Raw genomic sequence first — 17,534 nt, forward strand, 5'->3', positions numbered from 1 at the left:
TATACTTTCACATTAAACATTTTCAAAAGCTATCTACCAACATAAACAGTTGTCTCATTATAATATCAACAACATTCTTCTATTAATAATTAAATGTATGTTTTTGTCTGTTTCTCTTCAAATAAGACTTTTAAAGGCCAACTTGAATTAGGCACTGATAGAGCACAGACATCCTGTGCACCAGTAGGCCTCACCTATGATTAAATACATTTTGTGTGGATGCATGTGCAGATTGTCTCAGTAGTTGCCTACATGTTTGGGTGAATGTAGGTGTGCACCTGTAGTAGTTCTGTGAGAATTTTTAGTACATCTGCTGGTATGTGTCTACCTGTTTTGGTACTTCTGTGGCACTGTAAATGTGTATGTAAATGGCTGACCAAATACCTCAGTGCCTGTGTTAGGGAATACAGGAGTATATAAGTGTGTCTGCAATAGCCTTTGGTAGTGCTACATTTTAAAGTACTTTCTGAGTATGTGAGTGATTGTAGAACTCTCTCTGTCACTCTGTCACTGACTGAGATACAGGATCCATGCCTTGAAAACATAAATATCAGTTTCTTGGTGAGTGGTATACTCTATCTAGAGTTTGGAATAGGGGTCTCCAAGTGCATGAGTACGTTTCTAAAACTGAAATGTATGTTTCTTAATAACGTAACCACTTTGTACCATCCCTGATAGCGTACCTACAGCACATTATACAGTTTGAATATTTCCACTACAAAAAGAGTAAGAGACTTGATAAAGGGATTTTACAGGCCATTGTCAATGGCCAGTGACAGATCACAGCCAGCCTCTCCGCTAGTAGACCTCACTTTTGATTAACGCAGTATTTCTCTCCATAAATGATTAGACTGTGTCAGTAGTTGCCTATACAACTGAATAAATGTAAAAGTTTACCAGTATTAGTGCCAGGAGATGCTTTAGTTCATCTGCCAGCATGTGAGTATCTGTTTTGATACCTCTATATCTCTGTTATTGTGTCTGCATGTAACTGAACATATATCTCAGTGGCCGTGTTAAAACTGGACAAGTATGTGACTGTGTCTACCATTACCTTTAATAAGTATGCATATATAAGTGCTGTTTGAGTATGTGAGTGATTGTAGTAGTGTCTCTGTTGGTCTGTCAGTGGCTGAGACATAGGATCCATGCTTCGGCAACATGAATGTCAGTTACTTCGCGAGTGGTATACTCTACATCGTACTTGGGTTAGGGGACTGCAAGTGCATAAGTACTTTTCTAAAACTGGAAGTATGGGCCTCATTTACAAGGAACTGGCACATCGGCTCCAATGCACCAGTCTCCTTGTGTTGCCCTGCATCCCCTAACAACAGCATGGTAGTGCTGTATTTATAATACAGTGCACCATAGTGCTAGTTAGCACAACTTAATCAAACATTTTTATGCAGTTGTGGCACTTTACTGGACAGTGTCCAAATTTTTTATATTAGTGCAGCAAAGCTCGGGGAGGCCCATTGAAAAGAGCATAGCATCAATTTAATGCCTGCCGTGGACAAGTGTTAAAAAATGAAGCTACAATGGAGCAGTAAAAACTTGTAGATTTCACTTGCCCATTTCTTTGTGCTTCCCTGCAGGGAAATGCCTCCCTTGCAAACATTATACCTGCACAGGTATAATGTGGCACAAGGGTTTACAAACTGGTTCAATGGTGAAAATTTCACCACTTTGTAAATACTGTGCAGGGTGGGAGACTGTTTTGCTCCTCCATAGCATAAAATAAAATTATGCTAGGTAGTGCAAGGGGCTGGTAAATGAGCCCCAATGTTTCTTAATCACTTTGAGTGGTCAATGGCAGAGCACACACAGACTCTGTACTAGTAGGCCTCAGCCTTAATTAAAGCATTATTTCTTTGGATAACTGAAAAGATTTTGTCACAACTTACCTACATAGCTTACTGAATGTAGGTGTCCAGCAGCAGTAGTGCTGTCGGATATTTAGTACTACTGCCAGTATGTCACTGCCTCTTTCAGTGTCTGTATGACCCTGTAAATGTCTACATAGGTTTGTGAACAAATATGTCAATTCTTGTATTGGGACTACAAGCGCATGTGAGTGTGTCTGCAGTTGCCTTTGATAGAGCTGCATATAGAATGCAAGTATCCACTTATAGTAGCCTTGTGAGATGTTTTAGTACAAGTACCAGTATGAGACTGCCTGTTTTAGTACCTGTATGACTCTCTAAATCTATACTGTATATAAGTAAAAGAAAAAAAATCTCAGTACCTCTGTAACATAATAGAGGGTGATGCAATTGCTTTTCATGCTGCTGGGTACATAAAAGGTTATTTAATACATGCATGCATGTATTAACCTTTCTGGAACTGTTGGACTACCTCTCATAAAGGATCTAACTTTTTTTATCACTAACTTTCTCGGTGGCATACTCTATGGAGTACTGTGCGTAGAACCCTGCAAGTGTATGAATACCATATTAATCTCAAATGGCAATCTCTCATGGTTTCAGCTCAAAGCACCATACTTTATAATATATCTGCAGTATATCTCAGAAATTAGTAATATCTATTAAAACATGTATTTTATAATTCACAAATAGATCGTACATGGCATTAGGCCTGGCAGTGTAAGACCATAAACACTATCTCCACTAGCAGACTAAGCTATATTTATAGACTGCACATTTAAAAACACCTAGCAGACTTCAACTACATATCTCACTCAGTATTACTTTGAAAAACCTCTTACCATCTAAGCAACTAGAAAACGACCCTATAATTTATCAACAGGTACCCTAACAGATATCTAATACACACCAGTCAACTTTCAGGGATCAATGTTTCACTTACACCTGCAGTAAATGTCTTTCCCTTTCAATCCTGTGTGTTGTAGTTCTTTTGTAAACTGGAAGAAAGTTACAGGTTTTAATGTGACATGTTGCACATACTGTGATGGGTAGGTAAGCTTTGGGCCATATACAGATTGTCTTTGCTTGATCCCCTTATGTGACAGTGACATGTGCTACAAATCTCAGAATTCTAACAAATATATCCTTTCTGAGCAGGACATCATATAGACACATGTAAATCTGTCGTATATTGTAACACTTGTGAAGTTTAGACTTAGGACCTCATTATAAGTTTGGCGGGGTGACTGCCAGACTGCCATCACGGCAGCTGCTAAAAGACAGCCATGCTGGAGGTCTCACAGACCGCCCCATTAGACACTTCCAGGACTTTGGAGGGTGGGGAAAAGGAGGTCCAACCACGAGCACCGTCAGCCCATCAACCAACCACCCAACCTATTACGGCTCACAAATCACAATGGCGATCCTTCCATGGCTGTCAGCCAATGGTGGCAGTCACCACAGTAATACACAACACCACACCCACACACCTACAAACTGCTCTATAAAACACACCCCTTCACACAACACTATTCTTTGCATTTACATCACACATAGAAGTCAGAGCCCAAAATCAGAGACAGTGCCATAGAATAGACCCCCTCCAACTTTCACATAGCACTAATCCCAAACAACACCACGAACACACAAAATAGCACTTCTACCCATCGTCAACTAAACATCAGCCCCGCAACACGCAGCACCTAGACCCCTTCATCCTATTTTTGTGTTGTCTACCACCACCATGTCACCACAAAAAAATCCCTGTTTCACGAATGACAAATTAAGAGTCATGGTGGATTAAATTATGAGTAGAGCCACACTTATTGGGAGCCCAGGTCCAACAGACTACTATTGTGAGGAAAATAGAAATGTGGCAAAGAATAGTTGACAGGGTGAATTCTGTAGGCAGCTACCTGCGCACAAGAGACGACATAAGGAAGAAGTGGAATGACCTCAGGGGAAACGTGCGTACCATGTCCGCCGGGCACCAGCTGGTGGTATGCAAGATTGGTGTTGGGTAAGCCACAACACCAATAATGTCACCAAAATGTATTGTAGTGCATTCTCACTGATCATCTTTTGCCTCCCTCATTGTCATACCACTCACCACCCCTGTGTGCAAATGTCCGGATACCCCTATCTGTCATTTCACCTGTGAAGTTAACTCACCTGGGAGAACAGTATCTGTGTATGGTGTGGGAAGTACAGGGACATGACAGCACTACAACTCCCAGCAGGCACTGTGCTACCATTACCAAAACCAGAACAGTGTACCACATTTAAAATAGCCTTGCATGCATACTAAACAATCGAGTATAAACACCTGAATGGTTCACAATTGTATACCCCATGGGAATGACAGCAATGCTATGGACATCTACTAGTATAATACCCCTCACATACAGCTACAACTGTGTCCTCTGCTACTCTGTCCCTCCTACCCACCATCACCTAAAGAACTGCACTCTCCTAGGAGGATAACATTTGTACTGCCTGTTGGCATAGGACAGCTATTGATAGGAATGCCAAAGTCAGGTGCCACTGACATGCCCCTCACACACAGCTACAACTGTGTCCTCTGCTACTCTGTCCCTCCTACCTCCCACCGCCTATAGAACTGTACTCACCTAGGAAAGTAACATTTGTACAGTCTATTGGCAGAGGACAGCTATTAACAGGAATGCCAAGGACAGGTGCCACTGATATACCACTCACACAGCTACATTTGTGTCTGCTATTCTGTCACTTAACCCTCCCATCACCTATTGGCCTTTACTCACGTAGGGAGATCTCACATATATACAATGTGTCGTACTAGGTGTAATCTGTCTCATATGGCCAGGTAGAATGGTTACCCCAAATCTGATGGGTAGGTCAGTGTGCACATGACATTGTGCAGCAGTCTGTCAATTTAACAAATTAAGGCCCATATTTATACTTTTTTAGCGCCGCATTTGCACCGCTTTTTGACACAAAAACGGCACTAACTTACAAAATACAATTGTATTCTGCCAGTTTGTGCCGCGTTTGTGTAAAAAAATGACGCAAATACAGCACAAAAAAAGTATAAATATGGGCCTAAGTCTTTCAAGCTGGGAGGTACTATAAAACATACAATGATACACTGCTGCCAAAATATGAGTCAATTAATTGTCATCCAAGTGCCAAGACACCCTGACATCCTTTAGCAAGGTGACTTAAAAAGGAGTTTCCTGTACGCAAAGTGTCAGGTTTACATAATTGAAAGCACACGTCACTGTCACATAAGGGGATCAAGCAAAGATAAATTGTATATGGCCCAAACCATACCTACCCATGACAGTATGTGCAACATGTCACATTACAACCTGTAACCTTCTGTTTCACATCTTCAAAAGGTCTACCTGCCACTGGGACCATGGAAAGCACTCCTGAGACAGCCACTTCCCCCTGAATGAAGTCTTCAGTGAGGAGAGCACTCTTGGATGTGTGGACGTTGGGGAGTGTGCTGGCCACTCTGGGCAACCAGGTCAGACTACGATTGTCCACCTCCCCTTGCCCACATCGACTCCTTCCAGCCCTGTTGTATCTACATACCAGGCAACCAATCGCCCGCAAATCTGTGTCCCGCGGACAGTAACAACCATCATGTGCCCCCCAGAACAGGTGCCAGAGTCACAACTTGAAAATCCTGACACCGGTGGCAGTGGGCAAACTGTGCCAAGGATGCAGGCACATGGCGTTAGGGTGTGTGGGAGGGATGGTGTGGGCCAGCGGCATGAGACTGCTAGGTATAATACTGGTCAGGACACCATCTCCCAAGTCTTGGAAGCCTACCAACAATGCCAAGGTGTGATGGGCGAGGTACTAGCCATGATGGGGGAGATCAAGCAGCTGCAGAAGGACAATCACCAAGAAGTCATTCAACAGCTGGAGGCCCACAATGCCCACATAGTTTCACTAACAGGGGTACTGAGAGACATCCACATCACCCTGAACAGGGAGCACCCACAACACCAGACCCTTTCCAGTGGCCAAGTTACACCAGCCCCTTCAACATCTGTGTCAGCCAATGGAATGGAAGCACTGCCAGGGGAAGGATATACCTCAGACACCCCTGCCTCTGTAGTTGAAGAACACCCCCGTAAGCGTGGACATCCACCCAAACAACCAAGAGGTGCAAATGGCAAGACAACCACTGCCAGGGAGTAATCCCCAACTGATAGATTTCCTTTTTTGTGCCTCAGATGCACCTTGTTGACTTTTTACAACCACTTTCCAAATTGCCAGGATAGTACGAAACTGGACTTGGGACTTCAAATGTTGTGGCAGCTACCCAAATGATAACATCCACAATGACTGTTCCCTTCACTGTTTGAACATTAATCCTTTGCTCACATTCAACCCAATCTCCTGCGCACAAGAAAAGAAACACAACTAATGCACTATCTATATCTGATAGTCATTCTTCATCCAAGTTGCTTAACATGAATTATCTTTACTACTCATGATCAACTCATTAGAAGGAAATGTGAGGAGGGTCATGTCACAGGTAGTATCACCAGGAGATCACTACAAACACAATGACACAAATGCCCTCGCAGTACACCACTGATCCCAATGTTTTTTGACTTGGGGCTAAATCGAGTAGCTGATCTAATAACTTTAAGACCTTTACTATATTGGATAAGGATCTGGACTGTTCCTGAATTGGATATATATAAGACCTCACTTCTTGATTTATTAAAGAGCCCAAATGCCGCAACTGTCCCTTGGGTCAGACATGTGTCTAACTGGTTCCCCAACTTGGGAGATTATTGGGAGAATCCTCATAATTTAGTGAAATCCCATAAAATTGTCTTGAAATCTGCATACTGGTCCTATGTAAGGAATGATTATATTTGCCCTAATTCTTACAGTCAATCAACTAATCTTTCAATTGATTTTAAGTGGTATCCGCAGTATGAACCCTATTTAGATATTCTACCTGACTTACCAGGCAAAGGTTTATACGCTAGATTTCGTTTTGGGAGCCTACTGCTGATGTCTTTAACAAGCAGTTGGGGCTCAACTGCGACTCCTGACATATGTCCAGTATGCGGTGGTGCCCCAGAAACAGTTGAACAACTTATGTTCTTCTGCCTTGCTTATTCTTTTCCTCGGTCAAATTGGATCCACAAAATATGTTGAGAAATGGGGCTGAAAAAATGTTGTATAGCAATGAGGGTTTTAAAAAGCCACAGTTCTAATGAGTTAATTCTTGCAGTTAGTAAGTTTTTAGTGGCAGCATGGCATATACGTAATCGTTTTGTAAATAAGGACTTATGATGATCGACTAGGTTGGATTTTAGATATGAGTAGTTTAAGATTTTATGTATGTATTAGTTTTATCTAATAATTGTATAGGTTACAAAATGAGTTTTTTTAATGTATTGTGATGCTTTGATGGTTAATTGACCGAATAAAGCTTGTTTTGATTGAAGTGGACAAATCACCAATCTCTGTTTATTACACTGTGCTGCACATAGGCTGACCAAATGTCAGGACTGTCATAGTCAAGTATTTCCAAACATTTTTTTGTAATGCCTAGGTGTCAGTAATCAATGTCCCACTGACCACTGAAGTAAGGAACATGTCAGACTGTGTCCCTCAGAATAGCCTAACAGATTGGTGGAAATTGTCATCGGCACAACCATTATCACATACCTACACCCTGCCTAGAAAATCAACAAACCCATAATACAGACAGAGGACAGTACAACAGTCCATAGTCAGAGGACCTTCCACTTACAATGGTCAGGCATATGTAGGCATGTCACTCACCTGTGTCAGTGTTCACACACATACACAGTGGCCTAAAATGAGGGAACACAATGAGAGTTACATACAAGTCAAACAGGATCATTGCCAATACAATGTGAAGGTTGAGTGAATGGATTACATGGGTTGACATACCATGGTAAACAGGTCTACTGTTTTGCACAGATCTCTGCCATCCCACTGTCCTGACAGTCTGGGCATGGGCCTCATACACTCAAAAAATATGTAACACAGTACCTGGATCAATCCAAGTCCACTTCAAATGTCAGACCAGCGAAAGCCACTTGACTTTGACACAACTCAGAAATGTACACATGAGGATGGCATTGTGAAGATACCTGGAAGGACAAAGTGGTAGACAAGGAGTTTAGTCAGGCAAAGGCTACAAAAATCTGTTCCAAGTATTGTTGTCCCTCAGATTGGGCATTTTGACTTCCCCAAATGAAGGAGATCCTCAAGAGAGTCACAACTTCAAGTCTAAACTTGCAGGACAACCAGAGCTGGATACTGCAAGGCATCAAATGACCTGTCTGATAGTCACACAGAGAGCCTTCTCAAGGAATCCTGACCCCCACTTTATCCCAAGGAGTCAGTGAAATTACAGAACGTCACATACTTACACTCAGGTGAAGTAGTGATTGATAAGATCTGCCTGCATCTTTCTACCTTCAACCTCATCACTGTCACCCTCACTTGGCATTTCTGCATTATCACCCAGTGGAACTGCTAGCTCACCCTCATCTGGGATGTGTGGGATCTGTCACCTCAGGGCAAGGTTGTAGAGCATGCAGCAGGCCACAGTGATCTGACACACTTTAGTGGGTGAGTAGATGAGGGCTCAACCAGACTTATTGATGCTGCGGAATCGTGCCCAAAAGCCTTCTCCATGACATGCCATGTCCTTCCACAGGCCTCATTGACGTGGACTTCCCCTGGCGTGGTTGGGTTCCTTACTGGTGTCAACAACCAGGGACAGTTTGGATAAGTAGAGTCCCCTGTAAGGAAAGGTGACATGTGTGCAAACATGAGTCCAGGGCATCATCACATTTGGCTGCAGACGTAGAATAGAAGCACACTTGACATTTGTAACCTACCAACCAGCCAGGCCCTTTCTGGGTGCTGTTGTGTCATCAGCTGTGGGATAGCATTGTTCCACGTGATGAAGGCATCATGGACTGAGCCTGGGTACTGTGCACATACTTGGGCAATGTAGAGGTCCGCCAAACAGACTACTTGGACATTTATGGAGTGGAAGTTCTTCCTATTCCGATAGACCTGTTCATTTCCATGTGGGGGAACCAAGGGTACACGGGTACCATCAATGGCTCCCACTATATGTGGAAAGTGTGCCAAACCATACAACTCTGCCTTCACATCGGCCAAATCCTCACATTGTGGAAGTCAGATGTAGCTGTCCAAGTGTTTCAGCAGCGCAGACAATACATCAGTCAAGAACAAACTGAACACAGGCTGGGACATCCCTGCAGCTGTGGCCACTGTATTTTGGAAAGAGCCTGTGGCCAAGAAGTGCGGCACTGAAATGACTTGAAAAATGGCTCTCATGCAATTTGGAAGACGGATGGCAGGTATAAGATCTGGCTTCAACCGGTGACAGAGATCCTTGATTGTCATCCGATCCAGCCGGCATATTTGTATGACATAAGCATTCTCAATGATCTGCAAGTCTGCCTGTGGACGGTACACAGGAGGTTGTCTGACCCTTTTCTTTCCAGGGTAACTAAGTGAGAGAATATAAGAAGGTATGTTCATAACTTTTTGTGTCCCTTGTAGGTGACACTACATACATCACATGAAAAATATTACATGCTGCATGACACAGTAAAAACATGATACACAGCAAATACCAATGGTAAAAGTGGCACATTTCTCACGTCATCCCCTTGCCTCAAATAAGATATGTACACATAAATGGATGTGTCAGCAAGACTATGTGAGACTGAGTTCAAACATTGCCTGTGATTAAAAGTCCAATAATAAAATTTTTTGCACATGGCCAAGAAGATGGTGACTGTGCCACCAAATATTTCAGAAACTTAGCAGGACAACATGACAACTTGCATTTACAATATGGGCATACATACTTCTTTGGACAATGGCTGCACTGAAGATTCTGTGGTAGCAATGTTTCCCACATTGTGACGCATCATAATTTAACTTTTGCGACCATTAAAATGCTTTAAAATGGTGACTGCCTGACCTACTCCACTGGACAGGTGGAAACTACCGTGAGTGCCGGCAGAAGTCATCATGGCGGTAGACGGATGCTCCCGCAATGGACATTGCCATTGGAACACATTGCTACCTGTGGTTGTCTGGGCCAATGGCTGTGTCCGCCGGTGGTGACGGTCATGTACGTGGCATACATGACCACCATCTTCTGATTATTCTATCACTTGACTCCTGACACTGCTACCAGCAAGACCGCCACAACCTGAGATGCTGTGTACTGCCACTGGAAGCAAATCATGCCATGCCCTACAGGTGATAGGGCCCCTACCTTTTCATAAGAAGAGCAGGAGAAGCTTGTGGAGGAGGTCCTACTCCTGTATGTACAGCTCAATGGTGCACCAGAGGAGCAGGAAAAAGAACCATGTATACTTATGTTTCTGTAGCTCTACCAAGCTTTGATTCAGGTAGCCTAGGCTCATGGGTAATATGTCAGAATGTGTTCTTTGAGCACTGCAGGTGTTATCAGTCTGCTTAAATGGTTCAGTTCTTAGGCACATACCCATGTGAATTGACAGGTTTAGAGTCCTGAGAAATTGTGGAAAGTGTGCATTGAGTGTTCCCTGACCCATCTTGTGACTGTTGCACATGGTTAGCTGAAGTGTCATGACAGCCATTACCAGGTAAAGCCCATCATCAGATGTGCTTGATGTGTGGTCTTACATGCCAAAGTGACAGCAGGATATGTTGATGCATATGTTTCTTACCATAGTTGTGCCCTTTCTGTATCTGCACACCCGTCTGTGGCCACAGCTGACATTTCTGTACTGTTGTACTGATGCCAGCTAATGACACTGTATGGGCCTACGCTCTGCACATTGACAGCCATTGGTACTTGGCTATGGGATACATGGAGTGATGTGATGCATCTGACCATTTGGAACATGGTATTTTGTGGTGATTTGTGTGGTCTGCCTGCAGAGAAAGTTGGCTTTTAGTTGCCACTTTCTGTAAATATTGCCATCTGGACTATTATTATATAGCTTCTGCACTGCAAGTGTGTGCCTGTAGCTATACCCTGCATTCATAAACAGCATGTGAGGGTTAACATTAATGCCTTACTACTAAGATCCTTAGACTTCAGCCTATGCCCAGTGTATACCCAGGTCATGGCATTGGAGGCATTTTGGATAGCTGTGTCAGGCTTGCTCATAACAACTCTGACCATTTGTGTTTAGTATCCTTGACTAGTCCCATGATAACATGCCCTCTTGGCTCCTTGCTCTAGCAATGATGCATAATGTGCCTGCTCCTAGTTTATTGGGTATTGAACATCTACAAACAGTGTGCTGTGAACTGATGTTCCATGATATGTGACCCATTGTTTGTACGTGATGTGCAACATGTCAAAAGCAAGCCTAGTCGTATCTTTCTATGACAGTGTTATTGTGTGCACACATGTTTTGAAAGTATAGTTCTAAATTTTTGGACTGACACAAAGACCCCCACTTCATGAAGTAGCATGTAGGTGCATGTCTATGTGCATAGGTGCACACATTTAGAGGCTTGAATGTTTGTGTACACAATTTGTGACTCCTTTGTATGTTGTCCTAGCAATATGGGCCTGTCTGTAGCCTTACTGTGGCCTGTGGGGACCATATGCAGCTTGTGGTCTTCATGAATTGTGGATGAATGTGTGAAATGTTTGTTATTTGGTGTAGCTGTCACTTGCCCTATTGTGTGATATGTTATATTGTGTTCCTAGTCAGTGTCATGTGGATTGATCCTCTCACACAAACTACACTATTCTAATACCTGGTTAGTGCCGGGCAGAGCTGGTGGTTGTGATGGGTACCCTTGTGGAGAGTGTTAGTAGTAATGTCCCCCTATCGAACATCTGCAGTGTGCCATAGGTGGACAGGACGTTCAAGACAGGTTGTCATTGGCTAGTTGAACTCACTTGTTAACTCTTCCTGTCCTTGTGTGGAAACTGTGGTTAAATAAGTCCGGACAGTTCCTTGTCATTATTCATTCCATATCAAGTCTTGGTCCTGAGTCTAATGATATATCGTGATTTTAAGTATCTTAATTTCAAGGTTCTATTGCCCCATGTTCCATGATGGTACGGTATCAATTCCATTGTACCGCATGGACTTTGAATTGTTGCCTTTGCATTGAACCACTTGTTTCGCAGTGGCATATTTTGTGTTACAATGTTTCACTGTTCTTATATGTTCTAAGATTCTCTTTTTCAACATGCAGGTTGTACTTCCTACATATTTGAGGCTACAGGCACATGCAATGATATACACTACCTATCTTGAGTTGCATGTGATTTTGTTTTTGATTGTTAGTGTTTTCTATTCCCAATCAACAGTTGCATTTTTGTTCTTCCCTATTGTGCATGCTTTACTGTTGTTACGTTCTGTAAATCCACTCTGTTGTGCCTGCAACCAATTTTGTGGTCTCTGATTCATAAAGTGTCTATTGCCCAAAAGGTTTTTCAGTGACTATGCCTTTCTGTATGGTGCTTGGGGCCCCTCGCCAAGATGTGCACCAGATTTATGAGCTCTCTTTACTGTACGCAAGTATCAGTCTGGGTGTTGTCTTGATCTCCATACCCCCTGTTTATGTGTTCTTTGGTGTGATAAGTATGTCAGCATGCTTTTTCAATCGTATTCTATGTAGGCTTTCTTGTAGATTCCTCTGTAGATAGTCCCTTATTTTAGTCTCTAAATTGTTTCCTCATATCTTTTCTCTGCATCTTTGTTTTTAGAACAATTTCTCCTCATTCTTATCATTTCTCATTATGGCATTCTTTTGATAAAGGGTTTAGGATGAAAGCTTTTTCATGTAATATGCTATTTGTGGATGTTTCTTTCATAAATAGGGGGTATTTATTTGTCCAGCTTCATTTCAAGGAACTGAATACTTGATTTGCTGTAAACTGTAGACCTAAGTCATTGTCATTGAGATTATCAAAAAATTGCATAAATCTTGCCATCCCAGATCAGGAACAAATTGTTGACTTACACATAATACTATTTTGTCTAATGCCTGCTGGTTGTTTTATCCCCGTGCATATTCTTTCTCACACCATCCCATTGTCAGGTTTGAGTAGTTTGGGGAGAAATAAATGCTCATGGCAGTCCTACATTGTTGATGAAACAATTCATGATTAAATAGAAAATCTCAATCATCAATCATTAACTGCATTTCAGTATTTTGAAGCTCTTCCACATTACGTAATTTCAGGAAATAAGCACAAGCTTTGAGACTCACTTCATGTTTGATTGATGTGTACAGTGATACCAAGGCCCATATTTATACTCTGTTTGAGTCATTTTATTTGACGCAAATCCAGTGCAAACTTAACTCCATATTTATATTTTGACACTAGACCCGCCTGGCATCAAAAATATTGAGTCAGCTTCATTTTAAGGATGCGTGAAACCGCCTTGCGTCAATGAGATGCAAGGTAGGTGTTCCTGTCCACAAAATGACTCAAACACCTTGGCACCATATTTATCCAAAAGGGCAAAAATGACGCACGGGTGGGATACGGACCCAAAAAATGATGCTAATCTGGATTTCCGTCAAAATTTAACACCTGGGTCAGAGAAGGAATTAAAATGAGGCAAACACACCACTACTTAAGGAAAACACACACAAGTAACATCACAGCCAACATGACAACATGGAGGTGCTACTGAAGCAGCTTGCAAGACAATGCCGAGCACAGGACCAACAGCACCAGCCACCAAAGGCTACATAGAAGGCAAGAGAGGGTCTTCAGGAACAGGTCAACCCTCTGTGGCCTCAGGGAACAGGACATCATCCGGTGGTATAGACTGAACTGGAAAGCCATACAGCAGCTGCTGCTCCAAATTGAGCCACAAATAACAGCCAGCCTGCAGACACCACACAATATACCACCGGTGACCAAGCTGCTAGCTGCCCTGTATTTGTTGGCAAGTGGCTCCATCCAAACAATGGGTGCCCTGGTTGCTGGGGTATCACAGCCCTCTTTCTCAGTTCTTCCTGTCTAAGGCCTTAGGTGCCATAATCTCCCTCACACCCCACCACATCAGCTTCCCCAGCACCCAGCAGAAGCAGCAGAAGATAAAACAGAGGTTTTATTGAATCCATGACTTCCCGCATGTGTTTGGTGCAACTGACTGCATGCATGTCAGGATCGTACCACCTGCAGAAACAGAGCATCTATTCTGGAACAGAAAGCACACGCACTCCATCAATGTGCAGGCCATAGTTGAACACCAGGGATTGTTCACCACCATCTTGGCCAAGTAGGATACATGATTCCTTCATATTCCGCCACAGCACGATCAATCAGTACTTCTAGGTTGGACAATATGGCAATGGCTTTCTTGTCGGTAAGTCCATAAACCTAGTAATGCCACAGCAACCCTGTAGGACACACAAGACATACACCACTACCGCGGCACGTGGGCATGATGCCACTAAAGTGTGAGGCAGGTAGTTATGTTGTACACTCTGACACAATGGGATACACACCTATGGACAAATGACGGCTGCCATAAACATTAGCTGCCACTCGAGCTACAAGGGACCAATGTCAAAGCACACAGTGACAATGACATGGTCTGCACTGGAAGTACAACTTGGAAGCTGAACCATTTATAATTACATTAGGCCACATAGTCAATCTGACACCCTCCCAAGCAGTATGTAGCGTTGAAGGGGTGTGCAATGTGTGTTGCTGCAGGTCTAACACCATGAGACACATAGGCCCTCATTCCTAGATTGGCGGGCGGCAGTCGCCGCCCGTCAAGCGGGAACCGCCAGAAGACCGTACCGCGGTCAAAAGACCGCGGCTGTCATTCTGAGTTTCCCGCTGGGCTGGCGGGCGACCGCCAGAAGGCCGCCCGCCCGCCCAGCGGGAAACCCCCTTCCACAAGGATGCCGGCTCCGAATGGAGCCGGCGGAGTCGAAGGGGTGCGACGGGTGCAGTTGCACCCGTCGCGATTTTCAGTGTCTGCCACGCAGACAATGAAAATCTATGTGGGGCCCTGTTAGGGGGCCCCTGCAGTGCCCATGCCAGTGGCATGGGCACTGCAGGGGCCCCCAGGGGCCCCACGACACCCGTTCCCGCTAGCCAGGTTCTGGCGGTGAAAACCGCCAGAACCCGGCTGGCAGGAAGGGGGTCGGAATCCCCATGTCGGCGCTGCTTGCAGCGCCGCCGTGGAGGATTCCCTGGGGTAGCGGGAAGCCGACGGGAAACCGCCAGCTTCCCTTTTCTGACCGCGGCTTTACCGCCGCGGTCAGAATGCCCCCGGAAGCACCGCCAGCCTGTTGGCGGTGCTTCCTCCGTCTATGACCGCCAGGGTAGGAATGACCCCCATAGTGTTATGACACTAACTCACATGTAGGTGACACAGAAATACTGAGGCAGTCCCAACATCATACATCACTCCTGGGGTCCTGTTGCCAGGTAGCAGTAAGGAAGTGAACTGTGCTATGAACACATATTGATGTGCCAATAATGCAAACTGCACACTGCTGCACACTGAAAGAGCCAATTGTCCATCAAAATAACATATGTACAGGGAGATGGCCCTTCCTGCACAGATACATCCACCTCCACAAGGCAGTTAGCCGGGATACCTGGACCAAGTTTGGTAGTGTAGATGCACGGTTGCACATGAGCCACTGGCAGAGGGAACAACAACAAATGTTTGCCTAGGATCAAGTCACACATGGGACAATTGTGCATTGTCAATACTGAACACCTCAGTGCTGCCAACTTATCGAGATGTGTTGTGCATTGTCAGCAAGCCAAATCAAAGGGCCTTACTGTTGCATTTCATCTGCAATGACATATACCTAATTGGATGGGATGTCCAGGCCATGTAGTGCAACCATGTTACCACCACATTGGAATCTATTGTGTGTGTGGAAGTATCATGTCCCCTCTAGTGAAAGCACATTAAAACATGTTGGACACTACACAACGCATGGTAGATACATATGACCAACAGTTTGGAAACAAAATCATAGATCCCAGGTCAATGACCCAAACACAAGTTGTCAAGTCAAACAACCCACTGCAGAAAACAACTCACAGAAGCCCAGGATCTCACACAATAGCACAAACACATATGAGTCACAGATGACACAAGATATCAACTGCCAGGCTACATGACATTCCTGTTGCAAGCACTAACAAAATACTCACTCCTAGTATATTTTGCAGCGGATCAGGGTTATAGGATCCAGCCATGGATCATGATCCTATTCCCCAACCTAAGCACAGCAGCAGAGTGTGCCTATAATGAGGCACATGGGAGGACACACACCATTGCAGAAAGGACCTTTGGCATCCTGAAGTCCAGATTCAGGTACCTGGACATCATAGGAGGCAGCCTCCTATATGCCCCACACATTGTTTGCAAAATCATACTTACATGTGCTATCCTGCACAACATTTGCGTGAGGAGGAACATCCCTCTATATGAGCAAGGGCAAGAACTGCCTGAGGAAGAGGAGGAGGAGGAGGATGGTGCCAGGGAAAATGAGGGAGAACAGCAAAACACAGCTGCAGGAATGCGCCACGGACAGCAAATTGCTCAAAATATTCTCAACCAATAGTCACTCTATACACCTTGTTAGGCTATGTAAATAAACACCTTACTTGATCACACAGTACTGCTTTGGTTTCTTCTTTCTCCATCACATGTTCTTTATGAAGGTGAGCATTACCTCAGGAAGCATGTCACAGAGAGCATGTTGCAGCAACATAAGTAACATAGGTAATTCTTATGAGTCAAACTGATGTGTATCAAGCATTTTATGGGTGAAATTAAGGCACAGTGTCTCAAACACAGTACGTAGCAAACAAGTACACATGGCCGACGTATGGGTAGTTCACACACAAGTCACCATGAAGGAACAATTAATGACATATGAGGTGTAACATATCCAACCTAACACTCATCAGCCATCTTCAATCATCCCTGATTTGTGTTTGTCCTGTGAAATGCAATGTCCCCAAAGTCAAACAACTACACACATCACATGAGTAAACACATATTACAAAACACATATCATGACTGTTGTAGGTCACTGATTGCCATCAGATGTAGATAGCCATTTGAAACACATTCATATATGAGCATTACGTCCGATGTATTGCATGACGTCCCTTCAGAAACACACATATTGTTGTTACAGATCATTCACACACAAACCACATAGTTGCATTCTCTACCACATGTGGCCAACCACTATACCACTCACTGCAGGCCATACCATCCTATCTTCATGTTGGAACAGGGTTCATGCATGGTAAATATTTGAAAATTACGCAAACACAGTTTGAGTAAAAAATGTTGACGCAAAAGCGTTGAAAAATCACGCAAATGCTAACTAACTATACATGAGCCCTTAGCGTTGATTCCACCTGCGCACCACATGCATGCGGCTATCCATTGAAACTGATGTTTACAGGTAATGTGTGGTTTTTGCCGCACATGTAGGTTATGCATCGAAAATATTCACGGAAACATTGTATGCGTCAAAATAATACACACATGATGGAAAACGGGCTGCAAAGGGGACAGGAAGTGATATAATAGGAAATCCTGTTTACAGGCATGGTACAGTGGGTGTACTTTCACTTTC

This window comes from Pleurodeles waltl, chromosome 5 (assembly GCF_031143425.1).
Source record: "Pleurodeles waltl isolate 20211129_DDA chromosome 5, aPleWal1.hap1.20221129, whole genome shotgun sequence".
Taxonomy (NCBI): domain Eukaryota; kingdom Metazoa; phylum Chordata; class Amphibia; order Caudata; family Salamandridae; genus Pleurodeles; species Pleurodeles waltl.